Source organism: Aedes aegypti, chromosome 2 (assembly GCF_002204515.2).
Source record: "Aedes aegypti strain LVP_AGWG chromosome 2, AaegL5.0 Primary Assembly, whole genome shotgun sequence".
NCBI lineage: Eukaryota > Metazoa > Arthropoda > Insecta > Diptera > Culicidae > Aedes > Aedes aegypti.
Window position 1 is genome coordinate 195,036,236 of NC_035108.1, and position 24,175 is coordinate 195,060,410.

General features: G+C 34.9%; 1 protein-coding gene across 2 annotated transcripts in view; it reads right to left on the minus strand.

Annotated features, from left to right (window-relative positions):
* Positions 1-23,350, minus strand: part of LOC110676286 (melatonin receptor type 1A-like) — a 207,934-nt gene extending 184,584 nt beyond the window's left edge. For both annotated transcript variants that reach the window (XM_021843585.1, XM_021843584.1), the window contains exon 1: positions 22,628-23,350. The gene's annotated coding sequence lies outside the window, so the exon portion shown is untranslated. The remainder of the gene's footprint in view (positions 1-22,627) is intronic.
* Positions 23,351-24,175: the final 825 nt, after the last annotated feature.

The window sequence follows — 24,175 nt, forward strand, 5'->3', positions numbered from 1 at the left end:
GCCAAGATGAAATTGAAGATCATTAGGAAGTACCGCTTTGTTTCAAATTTTGAACATGACTCATATTCCAAACAGTGACTATTTCAAAGGTAAAAATCGATATTTTCACATATTTTAAATGCAGATAACAATCGTAAAGAAATTGATCACCTTGTAAAAAAATGAATAGTTTTCTTGAAAAATTGCTATAAAAAGTCAAGTGTTCGGAATATGAGTCATTTTAGAAATTTGAGACAAAACGGTAATTTCATTGAGTTCTTTACTGTTTTTTTTTTGTTAAGAAAGATATCTGAACCTTAAAAAAAAAGTGATATAAGTAAAAATAATGCAAGATTCAAAAATCAAAAATATTTTTCATTGAGAGCTGTCTAAGTTATCCCTTCTAATGGCACTCATTACTCGATCGCTCTTGGACTGTTAATTGTGACAGCTGGTACTTGGACACACCTTCTATAGGTGTATAAAACTAATGGAGGCACTTTTTCAAGCGCAGCCTATTCTCGTTAACAATATGCTGGTAATCTATTATTCACACTTGATTCATTGAGATCATGATAGATTGCTTATCCGTGCACTGATAAATAATTTACCAAGCGTAAAGGCAAAGTGCTTTCCAGCTGGACGGTTTTCCCCCCATTGTCAGAACTTTGAAAGAGTCGACGAACTTTATTACAACAGCGATGCCGTCTCATATTACACCTTTCCGTTTTTCGTACAAAGTGGCAGAACAAGTTTAACGGAACAAACAACGTTGTTATTTGCAGAGGCCCTAATTTGATGGCAAGATTCCCGATGGGTGATGATGGTATGCATGGTTCGTCCTCGGAGGATATACCTATAAATGATCCCCTAGATGGCGCGCGTAGGAAGCTTCTATATAGAGCAATTCCCCCAAAAGCCCGAACGACACGTGCTGTTCCTACTCCTGTTCCTTGGCGGGTGTCCTCGTGCACCTTCTTGCCTGCAAAGTACACATACACTGATGCGAAACGATGGAGTACCGGGCTCCTTTATGTCGGCTATTAAATTAATTTGAAGTCGCGCCACACGGTGGTTGTTTTTGCTACTACGTGGGTGGCATGAATCCGGTGGAGCAGAACCTGAACCGTGCATCGTAACTCGTCAACCAGTCAGTGTGGAGCTCGACCCGGAGCAATTTTGTGCACATCGAATTGATTCAACGTGGGTCGCAAATATGATTATGTAGAACGGCTACTTAAATCACTGAGTATGTTATGATCAGGATGCTCTTTTTGGGTGAATTTAGAATAAATATGGCTCAACGTAGTTTGTATTAACTTGATTCAAAACCAGCACTTTCGCGGACTGTATTTGGGGTACTGTATTTAATAGTAGGAAATCAGTGGGAAATTGTGTAGTGCGTAAACAATTTCTATCTGTTCTTGGAAGTTTTTAAAAACTACCTAATGCAATAAAGCAGTACTTCTCAGTGCTATAAAACGGCACTTTGACTGCTACATAAACAGTTCCTTACAGTACGATTTTTTTACTATTGATCCCTTTTCGATCCTTGTTTGAAACCGTGTCTCCGATTTTTCGTTGGACCGATTAGCGAGCTAGCAGTGGTAATCCTTGGACACCGCCTTCGAAATTAAATTTCTAAGAATGTCCTCTTCTTTTCGTTTATTCACACTAAACATGGTTGCAACCACGAACAAATGAAAGGCTGAATCTCTGAATTCACAACTTCCTCCCAATAAATCGGGATTTAAAACTGTTACTACCTAAATGTGTCAAAAAATGGAAGAAAGGACGTAGCTTCGGATTGCGCGCTTCCTTCGAAAGGTAAAATGGTTAATATTGATAATTGCATCGAAATGAGCAATCAGTTCGATGCTTTAGCCAAATTTTATGCAACTGTTGCGTTTCGCCGAAAACTCTGAAAGATCGAGTACTTCCTTTCAAACATCTTGAAGAGAAGAAGCACATTTTTTTACTTATGATAACAAAACTGAACGTTTGTTCAAAGTAGTCTTGAGAGGTGTGACTATGAGTCACCTGAAAGGATCAAAAATGGTATAAATAATTTTTCCCAGTCCAAGTAAGTCCTAATCATTATAAAAAAGAGAGCCGAATCTGGATTTCTTCGGAAAGGGCTTTTCCGAGAATATTATTTAGTTTACTGTAACAAATGTGATGAAACAAAATTGCAGAAACAACTTCAAAGTAGATTTTTTTTAAATCTAGATTTCTGTCAATGACCAGACAGGAACCCAAAAAACAAAACCGAAACCCAATACGAGCCACGAGGTAGGAGTTTGATTGTTCATAGCGATCCAAGATCTTTTATTAGTGTTCCTCGTTACATTACGATGAGTGTGTTTTTCATGATTTTTTCCAAGAAATTAATTCAGGTATACGTTCAAATGTTCAGATATTACTCCAAAAATTTCCAAAGGAGTTTTTTTAGTGATTATTTCCCAAGGAATTTTTCCACGCTTTTTTTAGGGAAATTCTCAAAAAAAAATTGTTGAATATATTTCAAGAATTCAACTAGCATTTTCCCAAGGAGAACCACATAAATGGAACACCTCCAAAGATTATTTCAGAAATCATCTGAATTCCTCCAAAACCTTGAGCAATTTTTCAAGAAAGTCCTAGCTTCTCCCATATTTATACAGTGATTCATCCATCGATGTCCCAGATCCTCCAAGATTCCCGGTCGTTTTGACCTTCTTTTAAATACAATTAATAATATCTCCAAAAATTTCTAGGCATTTTCAAAATTAATATAAATTCTCGTCTAGGGTTTTCTAAGGGTGCCTTCAGCAATTGCTCCACAGATCCATTCTAAGATTTCTACAGGTATTCTGCCATTTCTTTTTTAATTTTCTCAAGTAAGTGTTGATTTTTTTTAAGAAATTCTTTCAGAAATGTCTCCAGGGAAATGCCAAGGAATTTTCTCAGACAAATAAATCCGTGAGGAAAATCCTAGAGCAAGGGACGAATGAACATGAATCTCTGAAATAATTCCTGGATAGTATTCCGCAGGATTTTCTAAAGAAATTTCTCGACAGAATCTCTATAGAAATTTGTGTAGGAATGATCGGAGGAATTATTAGAAAAGATGCTGTATTATAAACTGGTGTGAAAACATAAATAAACTTCATAAGATATCATGGTATTCTCTTAGAAACTTTTAAGGAAATGTTTGGTAAATCTGTAGGAGTAATAGTTGGATGAAATACTGGAAAAAATCCTAAAACAAAAGGGTTTTTTCAAAGAACTCCTCAAAAAATTTTGGAATTCTGGGAGGAAACGTGGATAAATTCTTGAAGAAATCTACATGAACAAGTGGAGGAATTCTTGCTGGGTGAAAAAAAAAACCCTTGAGCTTTTTCATTAAACATTCTGGAATAAACCTTGTGGATTTCTACTGAAGAAATTTTGTAAAAATCTTAGGATGAGTTCTTGAGTATTAAATGGTGAATTCAGTTAAAGGATTAGTGAAAAAATAGCTGGAGAAAATTCTAGAATAGTATAGAGCAAAAAAAAAACAGAGAAAATCCTGAGGAAATAACTGGAGGTAGTTTTCAAGGATTTCCTGGAGCAAATTCAGGATAAATTATTCTGAGCATCCTTTGAAAAATCGATGGAAGAATTTCTGAGAGAATTGGTAGAGAAATCTCTAGAAGAATTTTTGAAGAGACCCCTGTAATAATCCCTGAAAGTATTCTTAATAAAAATCACTATGATAAATCCTGAAGCTTTTCCTCGAGGAATCTGAGACGATAATATTGAAAAGCCAGTTGAACTTGTTGTAGTATCTGAAGGTTTCTTTGGAACCTGTACAATTTTGCATCAGGATTCAATGCAAGCAGAATAAGGAAAAGGAGACTTTAGGGAGTATTCTGGTTAAAACAGATACTTTAGAGACCATCCATTGAAAATAGAGACTTGCATTGAAATAGAGACCAAATTTCTTAATAAAAACCTACCATTAGTCTTGCCTTGAGGATCATTCTTTCGATTAACATTTGTTATCATTCATATAAAAAAAATATAAATATCCTCTATATTCATAACCTTTTTCAATCAGTAGATGATAAACCGAATTTAGTGCTGTGCCATTTAATTCCACTATAGTTTGTATCTTTTGACAGATACTCGTATTTCGACCTCAACTGTAAGATCGTCTTCAGTGTCGTGTACTAGACTCAAATTAGTCCTTACAGTTGAGGTCAAAATACGCGTATCTGTCAAAAGATACAAACTTTAGTGGAATTAAATGGTACAGTACTAAATTCGGTTTTTCATCTACTTATAGGTATTCCACTAAACAGCTCGAAGATATATTATCAACATTTTCTATCAATTTTATTAAACAAGTTTGGTAAAAATAGACCAAACTGCTTGCATTTACATGCAGTAAGATTGTTCTAATTTCCACACCTGTTTCTAGATAACAAATGGATAAACAGCAATAATTTTGTGAATTTGTGTAGTTTTTCTTCTTTGCGTCGAAGTTAGCCGGGCTATTAAGGGATTCATAACGTAGAAACTCTATCAAACGTTTCGTTTGAATTTCTTCAACAATTCAGCAAAAAAAAATCGTCATAATCTTCTCTAAATAATTTTATGAATTATGCCACAAAACATTTGAATGAATTCGATCAATAATTTTTCAGGAGTTAATAAGGAATTACTTCCAGAAATTTCTACGGCTATTCTGAATGAGCCTAGAACTTTTATAGAGGATGCTGTGGGAGTTTTAAAGAAATTGAATATCGCCAAGCGATTCAGCAATGCTTCGATGCATTATATCAAGAGTGTTCGTACGTTCAAAAATCGCTAGCACCATCACACTCGTGCTGTGTATAACACAATGCGACTGGTATTAGATCACTCCATTACATCATCTAAATATTCTCCAATAGTCTTCTGATAAATCTCTATGGTTGTTCAAAAAATTGCTTCTATATTCCAGTCTGTGACTGTCCTACCCAGGTTTTTTGTATGTAGTACATGTCCTGCCTGTCCTACCCAAGTCCCGCGCAACAATTAAAAAATTAAAGTTTTAGAGAAAGCTAGACTTATGTTCGATGTCCATGTGACATTGGGACATTTCCCAAATCCTGGAGGAATTTTCCAGATCCCCACTCAGTGCTGTCGGTGCCAGAAGGGGGGTCATGGTACCAAACATTGTCGCATGTAAGTTATATGCATGATTTGCGTAGGTTCTTCTCACGCTAAGGACTTCTGTCCTGTGAAGGAAGATACCAAAAAGTTTTTCTGCGCAAATTGCACGGGCAATCATAAGTCAAACTGTTGGAAATGCCCTTTGCGTAGACGAATAGTCGAGACTCATACCAGGTAGATGAACGATAAAGTTTTTTGTTCCCGGAATTCCCCAGGCCAATCTCCAACAATGTGCTCATTTGTCAGTTAACGATCGCTTGCTTAAAAATAATACCCATCAGGTAAATTATAATCATGCTCATTCACAAGCTAATTTTCTTCCGTTGAGAAGCCGTTCAAATCTTTAAGTTTCGAATGGATTTGCTCAACGAAACTTTTATGCCGATGTTGTAGGGGCATGTGGGAGAGTTGCAATCATCATTCATAGGCGTATAAAACATCAACTGTTTTCGTCATTTGAAACTTTGGGTGTTTCAGTTGAAACTCAGCTTGGTAAATATACTTTCATAGCTGCCTATTTGCCTTTTCAATGCTCTGGGCAGCATGTTAATTTGAATGACTTGCTTCAAATGACATTAAATCGGAATAAGTAATTATTATGTCATCGGTGACATAATGTAAAACATCGTTCATGGCATAGCTCGCAAAGTAAATCCAACGGCAGGATTTTATTTAATGAGTGCTCTTCAGGATATTTCTCAATTCAATACCCCTACTTGTTATTCCTTTTCTAGAGACCCTGCTACGATTGGTTTGGTCTTAACCTACTCTAGTCACCTTTGTTGCCAACTGATTACCCAAGTAACACCGAAAACATCTTTTCGAATAACAGATACCAGATCTTGTCCTATAAGAGTTAAAATGGTGAATTCATAACATATTGTGTTACATAAGAGTTATAAAATAGCTATCGAAATACACATCACCTCAAAACACTTAATCTTAAAGTGACAACCTGACCTGGTTAATTTAACGCTCCAGAAACATGCATAAAGCTTTAAAAGGATTTATATTTTATGTATCGGAGTAACAAAATGCAAGTTGTAATAGTGTGTTTTAAATGTTTTTTATAGAAGGTTCAAACATCGATAAATTCTTCATCTTCGATTAATCTTGTGTGTCATTTCAATCAACATAATTTCAAAGCAGGAAACATATCCCTATGATGAATATTGAAATAAAGCAACTTTTTCCTCTGTGGGGGCTAGAATAATTGTAGTCGAATACGCCTCAAATCGATGAAACTGTTTGAATAAAAAAAAAAGCTGCTGCGCGAGTTATGTTCGTCAACATTACTGCAAATGTTACAATGTTGACAGTCGTAAACCGATGTTTGACGTTTGACAGACGAAAATCTATCCACTAAGAAAGAAGCTATATTTAAGTTATTTGGGTGTTATAACTATTATCGAAAAAACAAAAACAATCGAATTTTCGTGGAATATGTTGAAAATATGTCCTAAAGATGTGTTTTAAACGTTATTATAAGATAATGAAAAACCTGTAGTTAAGATGCTCTTAAGATAAAATTACAACGTTAATTCGACATATTTCTGAATCAAAACACGCAAACATTTCACATTTTGCCAACTAAATAATCTAGATTACAGTACCGGTCGAGAATTTGAATCAACTTAGTTCAAAGCTGCAAATCGATCATATTAAGTAGATTAATTTGGTTAGGAATCAAGATCCAATTTAATGAATTATGCAATCTTGACATAAGGTATAACAAAATTGAGTAACAATTTGAAGTGTGAGCAATGTGAGCAGATCAATATCATAGTTTGATAAAATAATTGAAGCGTTCGAATATTTACGGTCGGCACTGTAAGTTCAACTAAAAATCAGCCATATTGTTTTTTCTTGAAAATTGAAGCAAATTTCACAAAACAGCACGATTTGGGTGGATTTGTATTACATATATTAATAATTAATTATAATGGCCAACGAATTAATTAAAATTGAAATTAAAAGTTTCACCATAAATTTTGAACCGCATATTGAACGTCCCAAATATCGCTAGACATGATCCTTTTTTATTTTTCTTAATCTCAATAATATTCAAATTTAATTTATTTCTTAACTTGGAAAACATGTTTAAGGTTGTGGCTGCTATGCCTTTTTTGAAGACAATTTTGTTTTTATTTGTCTGTAAGTTCCTTTCGTTTTGCTGACATTGGACGTTCTGATCAGATAGTTTGTAATACAAATGTGTCTTTCAAGTTATATAGCGTACAAATAACGTCAAAACAACCAAAACATTTGCCTGTATTATAAACTGATCATCTTGTGTCATATATATTTGGTTTTCACTTGTAAATAGCTCAATTACGACAAATGCAATATATCGTTATATACACTTGATTTGTGAGTATTTTGTGCTGAAAAATAGCCTAATTAGAACAAATGACCATCACAGCTCATATGCTCATCTTTATTATGTTGAGAATTTGTTTATAAATCGTCAATTGTAGGTGATTATGAATAGTTGTCAGACTTATAAGATGTTATATAAGACGCCATTTTTTGCGCTGTTTTAGCTTTATAAGTGTCAGATATAAAGTAAATATTACTGGCTCTAAGCCTTTTTGGAAATTATCTAAAATTTTGAAAAAAAACCTCTAGCCAATACCGTCATTGAAAGAGGAAAACAAATTATTACTAACAAATTGCGAAAGAGGGATTCCACGGAGGCATGCAAGTCGATTCTGATCGACCATTTCAAAAATATCTGAAACTATGCACAGTTTTTCAGTTCCATCTAAATCGTCATTTTCCGATATCATATCTTCAAGTTGAGTCACGACTAACTTTTCAAAAGGGTGTATGTGAAAATGGTTCAAAAATATTCAAAAAACTGCACAGCAAAACCGGTTCGTTCGATTGTTAGACAACTAAAGAAACAAAGTTAGACAACTAAATAAAGATTCAAAAAAAAAAAAATACACACAGTAAAAATTTTTTTTTTTTTGCATTAAAAAACATCATTTTTGTCACAAAAACTCAAATATCTCAAAACCCTATAGGAATACCAACGTAATTTTTTGAGGGAAAACGGTCCATTATATTAGCTATCTACCATAACAATTTGGTGATGGTAAGCCAATAAACAAAAAAGTTATGACATTTCAAATATTTCACAAATTTGACACATAGTGAAAAAAAATTTTTTTTTTCATTGTTAATTTTTTTTAGGACCGTTGTTGCTGAATTTTTTGTTAAGGGTACCACATGAGGTTAACAAGTTGTTTTCATGATATTTTATTTAATTATTCATAACTTTTATAGCATCTATTAGAAAGTTAGACGCGATCCAGTGTTGTGATCTAAAGTCTTGATAGTGTCATATTTTTTATTGTACGTAACTGAAGAAAAATTCTCTCAATAGTGTTGAAACCTTTTGATAAAAAAAACCTATAAGAAATCTAATATTGAAGACAAAAGCTACAAAAAAAGTTTTCTATACAGGTATACGACTAGTTTACCGGCAAAAAGTTTACCTCGTAGAGAACAAGGCGGGTCTATACCCAGGTGATCTAGTATACGTAAAGCAGGTCGGTTTTCTCGGCGCTGGTTTTCTCCACAAAGTTAAAATCTGATTACATAAATAACCTGGGTATAGACCCGCCTTGGTAGAGAATAGACTTTGTTAATCATATTTGGGAGAAAGCGAGTAACTTCAACAACATTAAAAACATGATAGGTACATACCATGAACATACTCACGAAAAAGCTAAAAATATACTACCACTATGGTTATAAAAGATTTAATTGTAAAATTTTTCTTCAGTCAAGCAAACGACACCAAACTAGTCAGTAAAAACTTAAAAGTGATTTTGTTTATTAAAATCTAACGAGCAACATGAGTAGTCGCTTTCTCAACTGTTGCAGGCCGTTTGCAGAAAAAAAGTGTTCGAAAGAGCTACGAAATCTCACCGAAAGCACCATAGATAAACTGAAAGCGGCTGGTAATGCTCCAATGTCTACATTGAATACAAATTTACGCATTTGTACGTCCTGCCGTTTAAACGTTGACAAACGGGCAATCTGTACATCATCGGTGGATCAGGTTGCAGGAAGTTCGAAAACAACAACAACTGAGGAATTACTAGATGCACCGACAACAACTGAGGAGTTACCAGAAGTACCAAGTGCAGATAGTCTTGCCACGGTACCATCAGCGACATCTGTTTCAACAAATCAATCAGAAGATGAGTGCATCCAGAAGGTCAACATCGAACGCTTCAACGAAGGGATAGCTGGAATAAAAGTGACTCCGATTAAATGGACGAAGATGGGTTACATCAATTATCCCGAGAAAAAATACCGTGAAATCAACGAAGCTGTACGAAGAAACCTCTTCAAATTAGGACCTGAGGATGTGGAAAATACAGACTACGATGAGGTAATTATGAATATGAAGGAAAGGTTCTCGAATCTAGCCACGACAAGGAAAGAAAAATTATTGATTTTGTCGATGCTGCCAAGCTCATGGTCTATTCAAGACGCCATTGATGAGTTCAAAACCAATAGAAATACAGCAAAAGAGGCAAAACAATTCAAAAATAACTGTCTTGCAACCAAAAATGCTAGGTCGAGTACTTCATTAACAGATGAGACAAAAGAAAAAATAATTCAATATTTAGAAGACGATGAAGTAAGTAGAGCTATGCCTGGCCAAAAAGATTATGTATCTGTAAAAAAAGATGGAAAGCGTCAGGCAATCCAAAAACGATTAATGATGACTACTTTGAAAGAAGCGTATACACGCTTCAAGGAAATTAACGAAAATATTAAGGTAGGTTTTTCCTCATTTGCAAGCCTTCGTCCAAGGCAATGCAAGCTTCTATCCAATTCAGGAACACATAATGTTTATGTGTGCACAACACACGAAAATATTAACCTAATCTTACATAGTTTGAAAAGAATCAATTTATCAAAGGATATTAAAATGTTAACTGGTAGTCTTTTGTGTGAAAATACAACATCAAATTGCTATCTACGATCTTGTTCGGATTGTCCAGATTCTTCATCATTGGAAAATACTTTATTCGCTGAGTTTGAAGAAAATTATATTGATCAGTTATCATTTGAGCAATGGGTGACCACGGATAGGTGTGACCTAGAAACTTTTGTAAAACCTGTAGATGAGTTTGTGTCATTTTTTTGCTTGAAATTAGAAAGTTTAATTCCTCACGACTTTATTAAAACAGAGCAATCCCGTTTTTTAAAATATACGAAAAATACATTACAAGATGGTGAATTTTTATTCATTTGTGATGTAGATGAGTTTGTGTCATTTTTTTGCTTGAAATTAGAAAGTTTAATTCCTCACGACTTTATTAAAACAGAGCAATCCCGCTGATTAAAAAATACGAAAAATACATTACAAGATGGTGAATTTTTAGTCATTTGTGATTTTTCTGAAAACTATAGCTTTGTATTGCAAGATGAAGTGCAGTCCCATCACTGGAACGTACAACAAGCTACAATTCATCCATTCGTTATTTATTTCAATAAAAGTACGCAAATTGAACATTTTAGTTTTATTGTAATTTCCGAAGATTTAAGACACGACTCAGTATCTGTAAATTTGTTCATTGCCAAAATGATTAACTTTTTACGCGTTGATAAGGATAAAGAAATCAGAAAGATATATTTCATGTCTGATGAAGCAGCATCGCAGTACAAAAACCGTAAGAATTTTTCGAGCCTATGTCAATTTAAATCAAAGTACGGAATTGATGCAGAATGGCATTTCTTTGCTACGTCACATGGCAAAGGTCCTTGTGATGCTATTGGAGGAACCATAAAGCGCATGGCCACAAGAGCAAGTTTAGCCAAAGAACGTGAGCATCCAATTAAAACTGAAAAAGAACTATTTGATTGGGCGAATCGCAGAAAAGAAGAAGATTTAACAAAATTATCATTTTGTTTTACTACTACTGAAGAGTACGAATTAACGGCATCAGAGCTCAGCGAGCAATATAATAACGCGAAAACGATCACCGAAAAGCACCAATAAACTGAAAACCATATAATATTTATACATATACATAATATTTATACATATAATATACATAATACTAATGAATACATGAAAACGACTTGTTTAATTCACGCAAGGCCCTTAACAATAAAATCAGCAACAAACTGCGGTTCCCGTAATAATTTACATCGAAAAAAAAAAAAATTTTTTTTTCTACTAAATGTGAAAATTGTGACATGTTTGAAATGTCATAACTTTTTTGTTTATTGGTTTACCATCACCAAATTTTTATGGTAGATAGCTAATATAATGGACCGTTTTCCCTCAAAAAATTACGTTGGTATTCCGATAGGGTTTTGAGATATTTGAGTTTTTGTGTCAAAAATTATGTTTTTTAACGCAAAAAAAAAATTTTCTTACTGTGTGTATTTTTTTTGGAATCTTTATTTAGTTGTCTAACTTTGTTTCTTTAATTGTCTAACAATCGAACGAACCGTTTTTGCTGTGCAGCTTTTTGAATATTTTTGAACCATTTTCACATTACACCCTTTTGAAAAGTTAGTCGTGACTCAACTTGAAGATTTGATATCGGAAAATGACGATTTAGATGGAACTGGAAAACTGTGCAAAGTTTCAGCTCAATAGAAAAAAATGAATTAAAAAAATTACCAAATTTTGGTGCTGTTGCTTGGAATCACTCAAAAGCTCAAAAACTTGCTGTGCAGTTTGAAATTACGCACAATTTGAATTTAGGACTTACTAGTCCAATTGAAAATCTAGTTACTCAGGACTTCGAAAATATTCTCAATCAAGAGAACGTTTTCGAAAATTCCTGGGATACTGATTTGGAAGAAGTGAGAACTATTATAAAAAAAAATAAAAAATATGAAAGCCCTTAGCGATGATGGAGTTTTCTACATCCTCATCAAGAAACTTTCAGAAAGTAGCTTACCACTCTTAGTTGATATATTTAACAAATGTTGTCAATTAGCATATTTTCCTGACAAATGGAAAAATGCTAAGGTTGTTCCAATTTCAAAACCAGACAAAAATCCTGCAGAAGCTTCTAGCTATCATCCAATCTGTTTGCTTTCCTTCATCAGTAAACTTTTTGAAAAGGTCATTTTGAACAGAATGATGGCCCACATCAACGAAAATTCAATTTTTGCCAATGAACAGTTCGGAATCCACCATGGACATTGGACCATTCATCAACTTTTACGTGTAACAAATTTGATCCGTTCCAACAAATCTGAAGGCTATTCTACTGGTCTTGCTCTTCTAGACATAGAAAAAGCATTCGACAGTGTTTGGCATGAATGATTGATCGAAAAATTTAAAAACTTAAATTTTACAACATACATTGTTAGAATAATCCAAAGTTATCTGTCAAATCGTACACTTCAGGTTGATTATCAAAACTCCAAGTCTGAAAGACTTCTTGCAAGAGCTGGCGTTTCTTAAGGTAGCATTTTGGGACCAATATTATACAATATTTTCACATCTGACTTACCTGAGTTTCCTCAGGGATGTCAAAAATCTTTGTATGCGGATGACACAGGCCTCTCCGCCAAAGGACGAAGCCTGCGTATCATGTGTAGTAGATTGCAAAAATGTTTGAATAAATTTCCTTCGTACCTGCACAAATTGTAGATTTCTTCTAATGATTCTAAAACTTAGCTTATAATATTCCCACATAAACCAAAAGCTCTTTATTTGAAACCTTCAAGTGCACATGTTGTCACGATGTCATTCAATTTATCAGATGAAGTTAAGTATCTAAGGCTCATACTAGATAAAAATTTAACTTTAAAAAATCGCATTGAGGGTATTCAAGCCAAATGTAACAAATAGTTAAAATGTATGTATCCACTTATTAACAGACAATCGAAAATTTGGTTTAAGGACATGCTTTTGATCTTCAAACTAATTTTCAGGCTAGCCATGTTGTATGCTGTACCAATATGGACTAGCTGTTGTAATATCAGGAAGAAAGCTTTGCAGAGGAATCAAAATAAAAATTTGAAAATGATTCTGAAGCCTCTTCTCTGATATAGTTCAAATGAGTTATATAGAATATTCTGTGTTACCTTAAACATTGGAACCAACATCGAATAAAATTTTTGATAATTTTAGACAAAATTGTTGCAACCTTGCTACGGTTAATGAGTCATATATTTAAGTTAAGTTAGGTTAAGTAAATTGAAAACTTTTTTCTCTCTCTAATAAGCAAGTTAAAACAATTTACATTATTAAAAATAAAATGTCGATTTGCAAGGTAGTCGTGAAACGCAACAGGCGTGAATTTGAAGCAGTGAACAACGCCATTCCCTTCATGCCACCCATCAGTATGCTGTTGTTGTTCGCTCAACATCTATGATTGTAAGTTGGTCCACACCTATGTAGCTGCAAAAAAACAATCTACCGTATGAGCGTCCGACCCTGATATTCAATAGACTATTTTGTGATGTCATTTGGAAATTCCCTTTGGGTGGTAGCTTCTCCACCCTTACATGAAAACATTGATGGCCGTCATTCGCCTTTCCTAGTTCCAGCGTTTTAAAAAGCAGCTTCCTAAGGGAAACATTAGGGGTCAACACTTGTTTTAAAAATGTAGAGCTTGTAATATTTGTTATTGCAAATAAATAAATGCAAACAATCTGAAAACAACCGAGCTGGTTCCCCGGTTCACGGTATTCCATTGTTCCTTAGACCTCGATTGAGACCAAACTTTCCGTAATCAGAGATTTTGATCAAACGTGCGTACAACCAAAATTCGTACGTCACCCGTACTTCCGGTGCTGTTAAAAGTTGACGAATGCTTCCGATAAAACCTGCCCTGAAACTAGTTCAACTCCCACCACTACACCCATCTCCTTTCTCGTTCCGGTACCTATCTAAATTATCCATGGAGAAATACCTCGCTGACAGGCATCTACCAAGAGCCAACCGACTTACTGACGAACGGTCTTTCCACCTCAAACTAAAACAATATGTTATAAATTATGGTTAGTCATGCAAGCGACCGTCGTCTTCTTCTTGGCTCCCCTGATCCATTCTTAATACGTGTTCCTCCCCCTCTTCTAGGAACTACTCACATGGTGCTCATCAGGCCGTTAGTATGAGAAAAAAAAACTTTGTCATAACTGTGCTTTTTCAAAACTTCTGCATAGTAATGTGCATATAAACCAACATCCTTCTCACTTAGGAAGCTGAAAAGTTCATAGAATACTATTTCTATGGTAAGGAGATTGAGTTTTAAACTTTTTTTTAAATTTTGAACTGCCCTAGTGTTACATGTGTTATAGGTGCCGAGGAGTCCTCTGCATTTTCACAAGAAAACACTGGGAGTTTGGATTGGAATGGATTGTATGAAGAATTCGTTTTGGTAAACGATAAAGACATAATTCGATATGAATACGTGAGCATATCACGGATGAGCGTTACCAATAGTGTGGTTACTACGCGAACCGGACATGATTCCAAGTTCGTTGCTTGTAGAGCATGCAACGGATTAAACGGATCAAACATTACTTCGCTATTTTTCGCCCACGCACTTTGATTTTGTTCATCCGCGCAACGCGAACGGGACACAATTCATCCCGAATTCATTGCTCGCCCACACAGGTGTATGCAACAGATTCAACGGATCACTACTCTTAGAAGTGTCATTCAAAGAATTCATTGAAAAGTCCTGAAAAAATACTTGAATGTTTTTCCTTTCATAAGTTGCTGGGAGAATAACTGACGGAATTCCTAGAAAAATTTCTGACGGGCTGTTCGAAGCTATTCCCAAGAAACATCATGATCACAACGATTCACGAAGCGTTGAAGTTACCGCGAAGCGATGAAATTTTTAGAAATATAATGTATTTATGTAGCCCTTAGTATCCAATGTTTTTTCGACACTAGATTTGAGAAACCTTAGGATCTTACACAAAATCGCAAGTTTTTTTTAAGTGTGCATTCAAAATTTGTTCGCGGCCACAGTTTGATGACCCTTTTAGTAGAATATAAAATACTAGCATGAATGCCCACAGATATCCTAATAGAAGTCCTGGACTATTTTCCAAAGAAATTCCTAAGTAAATCACTGGAAAACTTTTGGCAGAATCAGTGAATCAATTGTCACCCAACATGCAGCAACAGAGACATTGTCACCTCCTATTCTTGTTGCAACAATTTTATTCCGCAACATGAGTTTATCATCGCTTGAACAGAATATGACAAAGATCGATCACCACGTGCGCAGTGATTTTCTGGGCTTCGCATTGCAATTTTCTAGAACTTTCTCCGTGTTGGTAAACATTGACACATTATCAAACAGCATCCATAAAACAAATTTGGTTTTGTGTTTAAAATTACTGATTAATCGCGAGTTGAAAAGGTTGCAACAATGTTGCGCTCTGTGATTGTCATGACAATTTTGCTTTTTATTGTGTCCTTATCCGCAACAGTTGCAACAAACGGTTGTGAGCGAGCTTGCTTTGTTGTTTGTTTTTCATCTATTTTGATGACAATTTGATTCACTGGGCAGAATCATTTGTAAAGATCCAAGGAAGTCCAAGGATGAATACTCAGAGAATTTTCTAGATAAGTTTGTGGAAAAATCTCTAGAGAAAAGTTTAGTGTAATCCATGAAGTAGTTCTTGTTTTGTAAGAAATGTTTGGAGAAATATTTAGAAAATTTTCTGCAGTAATCTCTTGAGATTTTTTTTTAAGATCAGGAAGAATAATGGCAATCTCTGGAACATTTCAAGAAATAATCAATGGATTTTTTTCAAGGAATCACCAGAAGAAATCATGGAATAATGTATACAGTATTTCATAAAGCGAATTCTAGGAACATGTCGATATTTAAATAAAGTTTGTGAGCAATTCTAGAAGAAACACTCAGTGGACTTTTTGGAAAAATCATTGGAAATTCCTTAAAGAAATCCTTGAAGCGAAACCCCTGGAAAAACAGGGGTAGATTTGCTAAAGAATCTCCTGATTGAGTACTTTAATAATTTCATGGAGTAACTGCTGAGAGAAAGCTTGTAGAATGCTCTTGAAAAATTTCTGATAGAATACCTCAAGGAATCCCTTTTTCACAGAAACTATTAGAGAAATAACTGTATGAATTCATGGAATAATCTCTAGAGTAATTCTCCTAAAAACAACACTTTTTGTATGAATATATTGAAAATTTTGTATGAGCTGTAACATTTTGTGGATACCCACCCACCCCTTTCAGCCTTATGAAATATGTGAACAGGCCCATAGAGAAACAAAAAAGTAGATTGGAGCATTTTTTGTTTTTTAATTCCTTCTTAATATCTTATGTTTGACAGATACGTGTATTTCGACCTCCACTTGCAGCTTTCTTCAGTGTCAGTGGATACGAGTAACTGATACTGACGCAGGCTGCAAGTGGTAGTCGAAATACGCGTATCTGTCAATGAAGCTTTAACATTTATTCATAACACTAGTGGTCCCGGCAAACTTCGTTTAGCCATCAAGTAGGCTGTTGAAAAACGATATTGAACGTCCCATACAAAATGACAGTTCCGTTCACGCTCATTTTTCCGACTTTCCCGGTGAATAGCCTGGGATTTTTATACACACAAACACGTCGGAACACTTGACGAACAAAATGGAAAAATAATCATTCAAATCGGTTGAACCGTTCGTAAGCCATTTCGTGACATACAAACACCACTCCATTTTTATTTATATAGATAGCGTAACAAAAATTACTTTTTTGCGTATCTCAATAATCAAATTATGTGGAGTTGCTGAATCTGATCTTCTCAGAAATTTTCGAGCACGTCGCCATTTTAAGTCACAGGTCGTCAAATTCGTATAAAACACCAGTTTTGTTGATGTTACTTGAAATTTAAAGTATGATTTATCAATCTTTTATGTGATTCAAACCACCAAGCATGCAAAATAGGACTTCAACTTTCATTTTAGGTATAATTTGGTTGAAATTGTACGATTCAATTTAGATTAAATAGATTTTTTCAACATGGGTGCAGTTTCTATAAAAAAGTCTTCGTTTCTCTTATATGGCAAAATACAATACTTTTCGAAACCATCAAAAATAACTTTTGAGAATCTAAAGTATTATGAACTTTGAGGCTCCATTCCATCACCCCGAACCTCATTACCCCGAACGCCACTACCCCGAATAGTATAAGATACAGTGCAGTATCTTGTTTTGCGGGAAAAAATGCGTCTCTAATGACAACTGGTAATAAATGGCCATATTAGAGGCCATTTTGGTACCCAAGAAGATATGTCCTTAAATAAAATAATCCTTTTATTGACTGAGAGCTTTCTTTTTCAATTTACTATTCTTGTACATGAGCGGTTCCACGCCGTTTTGCAAACCCGATTATTTTTGTATTTTTTGAATCGCCTGAAAATTTGCATACAGATTTTTTATGACCAAAAATGCCATTATGCACTTTCAGACCGCCATTTTGAACCTCGCCTTATTTTTGAGAAGGGCGTATCGAAAAATGCATGGCAAATCTTTAAAAAACTGTAATTCGAAAACGGTTTGTCCGATCGATTTGAGATCTTCTACAAAGTTGTAGGTATTGCTTAGGACTATATGGAGAAAAATATGCACGGTAAAAAAAGTTACAGATTATTTTTTATTTCAAAAACAAAATTTTAAAATCGATTTTCTCCCGAAACGCAGTTTTTGGATATGTTTTAGGGGACAACTTATGTGATTTATTGCACAATGTTTCAAAATGGAAGAATTATGGACAAAAAAATTATGATTTTTTAAAAAATTACAGATTATGAAAAAAATCGAAATAGTGGAAAACAATATTTTTTATGTGATTATTTGAAAGTACAGAAAAATTGCAATCGAAAAGTACTTAATTAATTTTTTTCTAGGTTGCATCAATTTCGAGATATACTCATATTTATATAAAATTTTCAAATAAAAATAAGAAAAATAGGCCTTTTTCAAGCATATTTCGTGTTTCTCCATTCCAGAAAAAAATTATTTTGATTGAGCGAATCGTAGCTAAATCGTTTATCGTTTGATCAAAACATTTATGCTTAAGTATTGAAAAAAAGAGTGCACGGTAAAAAATATATACGATATTTTCAAATGAAAATTTGAAGCTAATAGTTCTTAAAAACCGCAACATTGATGTTTTTAATTTTTGGATATATTTTGCGGTTGTTTTAGGTATTGTTTAGGACTATTTGGAAAAAAATATGCACGGTAAAAAATAATGACAGATTTTTTTTAATAAAAAAATTAAAATCGATTTTCTATGAAAATGCATCTGTAGGTATGATGAACAAACACGTTTTTCCCATACCCATACATTTGGACATGGTAAATGAATAAAAGAAAAACGATGCTTTTTTTTTAAACGTACTTCATGGGTACAAAAAATGGGTTGTCAAGTTTTATCACTGTAGCAATCATCATTGAAAAAAATGCGGTACAAAAACTTCGTGGTGTGAAGTACCTATGTAGTATATAAGGTAAGTCTGAAACCGTGAGAGCATTAGTGTTGTATCAACAGTGATTGTTCAGTGATTGTAGGTGACGTTTATTTGCCTGTGAAATTGACGTGCTACAAAAGAAGATACAGCATTATATTGTGGATTTAGGAGGCGTTTTACAAAGGTATTTATTTTTGTTGTGTGTGAAGCTGTACAAATATCATTTTTTCGCAATGAGTTATATCAGTTCAAGATGTATTAAAGTGTTCAAACAAAGTTGTTCTAAACATTGTCGAAATCTTACGGAAGATAATATTCAGAAATTGGTTTTGTTGGGATTTGCTGAACAGAATAAATTAAATAGTAAGCTTAAAAATTGTGATTCTTGTCGTTTAAAACTGTCTAATTGTACTCAACTATCTAGTAGCGATGACTCATCGAGCAGTGATGAACATGTAACTTCTGATACTGAAATTAATGTTCCAAGTCAGGAGTCTTTGGTAACTGTACCGTCAATGACCTCGGTCAATACGACTGATTCTGAAATAAGTGAATGTTCACAAAGTGTAAATATTGAAATTTTTAACAAATCAATTTCCATTATTTTAACATCTCCAATTGATCGTAAAAAAAATGAATTCAATTAATTATGTTAAGCGAAAATATGAAGAAGTTAATAAAAAAAAATAAGAAGATAAATATTCACGTTAAATACAATTGATGAAATTGACAGAGATAAGGTTAACGAGTTTGATGAAATGATTGCACAAATTAAAGATAAATTTTCTAAAGACGGTATCACCAGGAACGAAAAACTCCAACTACTTTCCATATTGCCGAGGTCATAGAAGGTTCAGAAAATAATGGATACATTTAATACATTTAATACACATAGGTATTTGGCAACACAAGCTAAACAGTCATTAGAAGGAACAAGTAAATCTGGTACATCTTTCGGGCTAAGTAATGTAGCAAAAGAAATTGTAGTAAACTTTTACGAAGATGATGAAACTAGCTGAGTGATGCCTGGCCAACGTGATTTTGTTTCTGTAATATGAGACGGAAAGCGGCTGGCAATTCAAAAAAGGTTAATGATGACTACATTAAGAGAGTCGTTTAATCGATTTACTGAATTACATAGTGGTGTTCAAATAGGATTTTCATCTTTTGCAAAATTGAGACCGAAGAATTGTAAATTGTTAACTAGCTCTGGAACACATAATGTGTGCGTATGTACTATTCACGAAAATGTTAGTTTGATAATCCATAGTTTAAAGAAATATAATTTACTGCATGATTTAAATTTTTTTACTGATAGTTTATTATGTGAAACAAAAACAGTGGATTGCACCTTACGTTGTTGTGAAAAATGTTCAGATTCTACTACCTTTGAACGAAGCTTGTAATCAGAAATCTAAGAGAATGGCATCGACGAATTACAATTTGAACAGTTAGTCACAACCGACAGGTGTGATATTGAAACTTTTTTAAAGCAGCCCGATGAATTTGTATCATATTTTACTCGTAAATTGGAGAAATAAATACCTCATGATTTCATCAAAAAAGAGCAAGCTACATTTTTAAATAACACAAAAAAAAAACAATTTGATAGAAGGTGAATTTGTGGTAATTTGTGGTTTTTCGGAAAACTACACATTTATTCTTCAAGATGAAGTTCAAAGCCATCATTGAAATGCTCAGCAATCTACTTTGCATCCGTTTGTAATATATTATCGTCAAGATGGCAAAGTCAATCATTTAAGTTTTGTTGTAATTTCAGAAGATTTGCGCCACGATTCTGTATCTGTCAACTTATTCATATCTAAAATGATAGATTTTTTGCGATTGTATCACAAATTAACTGTCTACAAGATATATTTTATGTCTGACGGAGCTGCATCACAGTATAAAAATAGGAAGAACTTTTCAACTCTTTGGAAATTTAAAATCAAATTTGATATAGAAACTACCGAAAAGCTAAACATTACATATAATTTGCAATTGGATTAGATGGACAAAGTTACACGTCTTCTCAGTGAGAATCGAACTCACGACTCCCCGATCTCTAGTTGGGGCGCGTTACCACTACGCCATGAGAGGACTCATGAACGCAGAAGTTAACCTGAATTCGATTTCAGCTCAATAATCACGTGGTCCTTTTTCGCATAGTGCACCTCTTTCGGAAGAATTAGATGCCCATCCAAACACAACGATTTCTATATATATCCAATGCCTAGCCCGAGAGCGCATTGTTTTTTAGGTATAGGAATAGCACACTACACTAGCCAGCAACTGCGCTGGCTGAGGTTTCTATTGTGTGGGCTTCCAATGGGTCGCGACGTTCTCAAACGACCAGTTACGGAACATGAGTCTGTTGCTCGATAAATACTTGTTTTCAATTATGAATCGTGGTTTACGGCCAACCAGCCGAGTGGAAGTTTAACAACTACCGAAAAGCTAAACATTACATATAATTTGCAATTGGATTAGATGGACAAATTGATGTGAAGATTTGCGAAAAAGTTACACGTTACACGTAAACCACGATGTGTGCCTCTATGCCCAGAGACGTCAAGGAAATGTTCAATGCATAAGATCCACCACCGGAGGAATTCTTGGTGGTGTTCATATTTCAATTTTGTTTTTAAACAAATATTTTCCTTTTTTATGATTATAGGTTGTGCCATAGCATCACGTTGTTACAGTAATCATTCACGTCATAGCTGCGAACATTTCAGCAGAAATTTGCCCTTCTTTTTTTAAAAGATTGTTCTTTCATGTTTTCGTTGGATAATCTATTCACTAATATTCCCATATAGAACAGCTTTTTTAAGGAATATATCCTGAAGGCATTCACTAAAGTGAGTCCTGCTGTAATTCTAATCAAAAAAATCCTTTCTTTTATTGTCTTGTATCAAAAGAGACAGATCTCTTATAGATTTGCACACCACTTTTCTGCCATCATGGTTATCTCATCAAAATTCAAAATTATACCTGTAGAGGCAATTAGAGGCCGCTGTTTTTCTAATATGGACAAGTGTATTAACGTTTCTTTGCTATAGCGGAACGATTGTCTTTAAACGGGTTCCATAGCAAACGGGTTGAGTAAAGGAAGTGGGTACCGACGTCCAATAAGAGACTCCTTATTTTGTGCACGTTTTAGCTATCCTTTTCATAATAAATTCAAGACAAATAGTCTTCACCCTTCTTTAAAAAGTTAATATAATAACTTAATCTTTTTGTTCTGTTTTAAATAACTTAAAGTTGACTGTATGATTTTAAAAATGGCATCATAGCCGTGCAGTTAGTGTCACCGAGGCATTTAGCCGCATCGTGCTAAGGAGTGTGGGTTCGATTCCCGCCTCAGGCCGAAAAACTTTTCGACAGGAATGTTTTCCGACTGTGCCACTGGGCGTTGCATGCTAGTCCGTAGTCTAATGTGGTGCTTACTTCAAAAGGCAAATAGCCCACTGGAAGCATTAACGTGGAGTGTCTTAAAAAAATACACATACCTTTCTGTCATCGTCATTACTAGGCATATCCTATGAATAGTTCGACATCATGAATGTCGACTTTGTAAAAAAGGCAAAACAAGATTTACAAAGATTACAAACAACTATCAAAATAAATTCCAATGCGAATAATAGCTATATCACAGAAAATATATGTAAAACCATTATAATATTTCCAAAACCTTTTGGACTAATGAACTTCTCCATCGAAAGAGCGCAACTCCAAAACGGACATTTTGTTTTTAAATTTTACTTTGAAATGCAGCTCACTTAGAAACAGACTGGTGAGCACAGATGTGATGGAGATTTATTTTGTTTTTGATAATAACGGACTAACAAGCACCGTGACGCTCCCATTTGATTCTAAGGGGGGAATATGTAAGGTACGTTGCTATTTTTGGTATGTCCCTCGAATGACAAGAACTTCAGGCACCATAACTGAGTCGTAAATAAGCAGGAAAATGGGAACATCTTTCGGAAGTGGCATGTAATAACTTACCGTGAGCAGCAGTAGGAAACCACTTGTCGTTTGCAGAACACAAACACACTGTGACTGCGACCAAGACTTCCAACGACGACCTTTAACACCTAGTAGGATCTCCACTCGAGCGAATGGACTCTGTCATCATTTCTGCGGAATTGAATCTCACTTCCGCTCGTTTACTTCCCGACGAAATCCAGTTTTCACAACACCGCACTGCACTCGGCACTGTACTGCTGACTGCTTTCTTCATGTGCACCACAATAATTTTGCTTGGAATCGTACCCCGTAATTGAATTGGAACCCCCGCTTGCCGGAAGTCCGAAAGCGCTGAGAGCCCACCGTCTGCGAGAGAGAAAGAGACACACTGTTGCGTTTGGGTGGCGGAAGAAAAAAAAAACACACTTGTTAGCACCACCCACTGCCCCTCAAGGACTGTCGCTGTCTACAACCTTCTAGACTTTGTCATCGTCATAGCTGTCTCGCTAACATATTCAACACATCCTCAAAATGATGTCCGGTGTTCGAACCCACTGAACAAGGTCTAAAGACCTTCCGAAGCCTTTTCCTTCACACGTGGATAATTAGATGGCGTGAAAATTGAATTATCACTAATAATGTCCCCCAATCCAGATCCTTATCCTGGTCTTGCAACTGATTTTCACTGTCACTGACTGAGAAGGAGCAGTAATGGATGCACTCCTTCAGACGGGACGACGACACATCCTAACGCTTGGAGGGCTGAATTCCGTTTGATGGTGTTGAACGCTTTGCAGCACGTATCCCTCCAGAAGGGAACGAAAGCTCCCTCTCGATGGGAGATGGGAGCGAAATAATGAGAACGGGAGAGTTGCCCGGCAGGTGGGTGAAGCTTTGGAGCATATAGCATATGTAATTCGTAAGTTGTAGTAGACATTGAAGCTTGAATGCAAGGAATGCGGTACAAGTTTGCACGGTGGGTTTTATTTCGATATGGTTGCGTATTATTCATATACCTATTATGATGTTTTGAGATGCTCTCTATTTTTCTGGCGATACGTCCCTAATGAGACAGAGTCTGCTTCTCAGTTTAGTGTTCTCATGAGCGCTTCCATAGTTATTAACCGAGAGCTTTCTTTGCCGATTGACCATTTTTGCATTCATATATCGTGTATGTTTCGCAATCAACGAACACAACTTCAATTAAGGGGCTGGGGGCAAGAAGGACACCTTAAGATGTATAGGTTCAAATCATGGTTGATTAACACAATTTTTGAAGATTATTCCAGTGTAGGGGCAAGCTCACCTCTTGTTCTAAATGATGTTATCGATAAATTTCAAAAATATAAGAAACACATGAAGATTTGAGATTTTTGAAAATGTCCCTTCTTATGAGGTTTTTAAACGAGGCACGGGGCAAGAGTGCCACTCGTATGGGGCAAGAAGACCACCAGAGCAAAATGCCACAAATTTTGTTAATTATTATTACCCCGCCTAAGCGATAAATTCTAGAGTAAGTTAAGATAAAAACTGAGGGATAAAAGTTGACTTATAGTTAAAAAGTAATTTTACGAAATTAATTTAGTT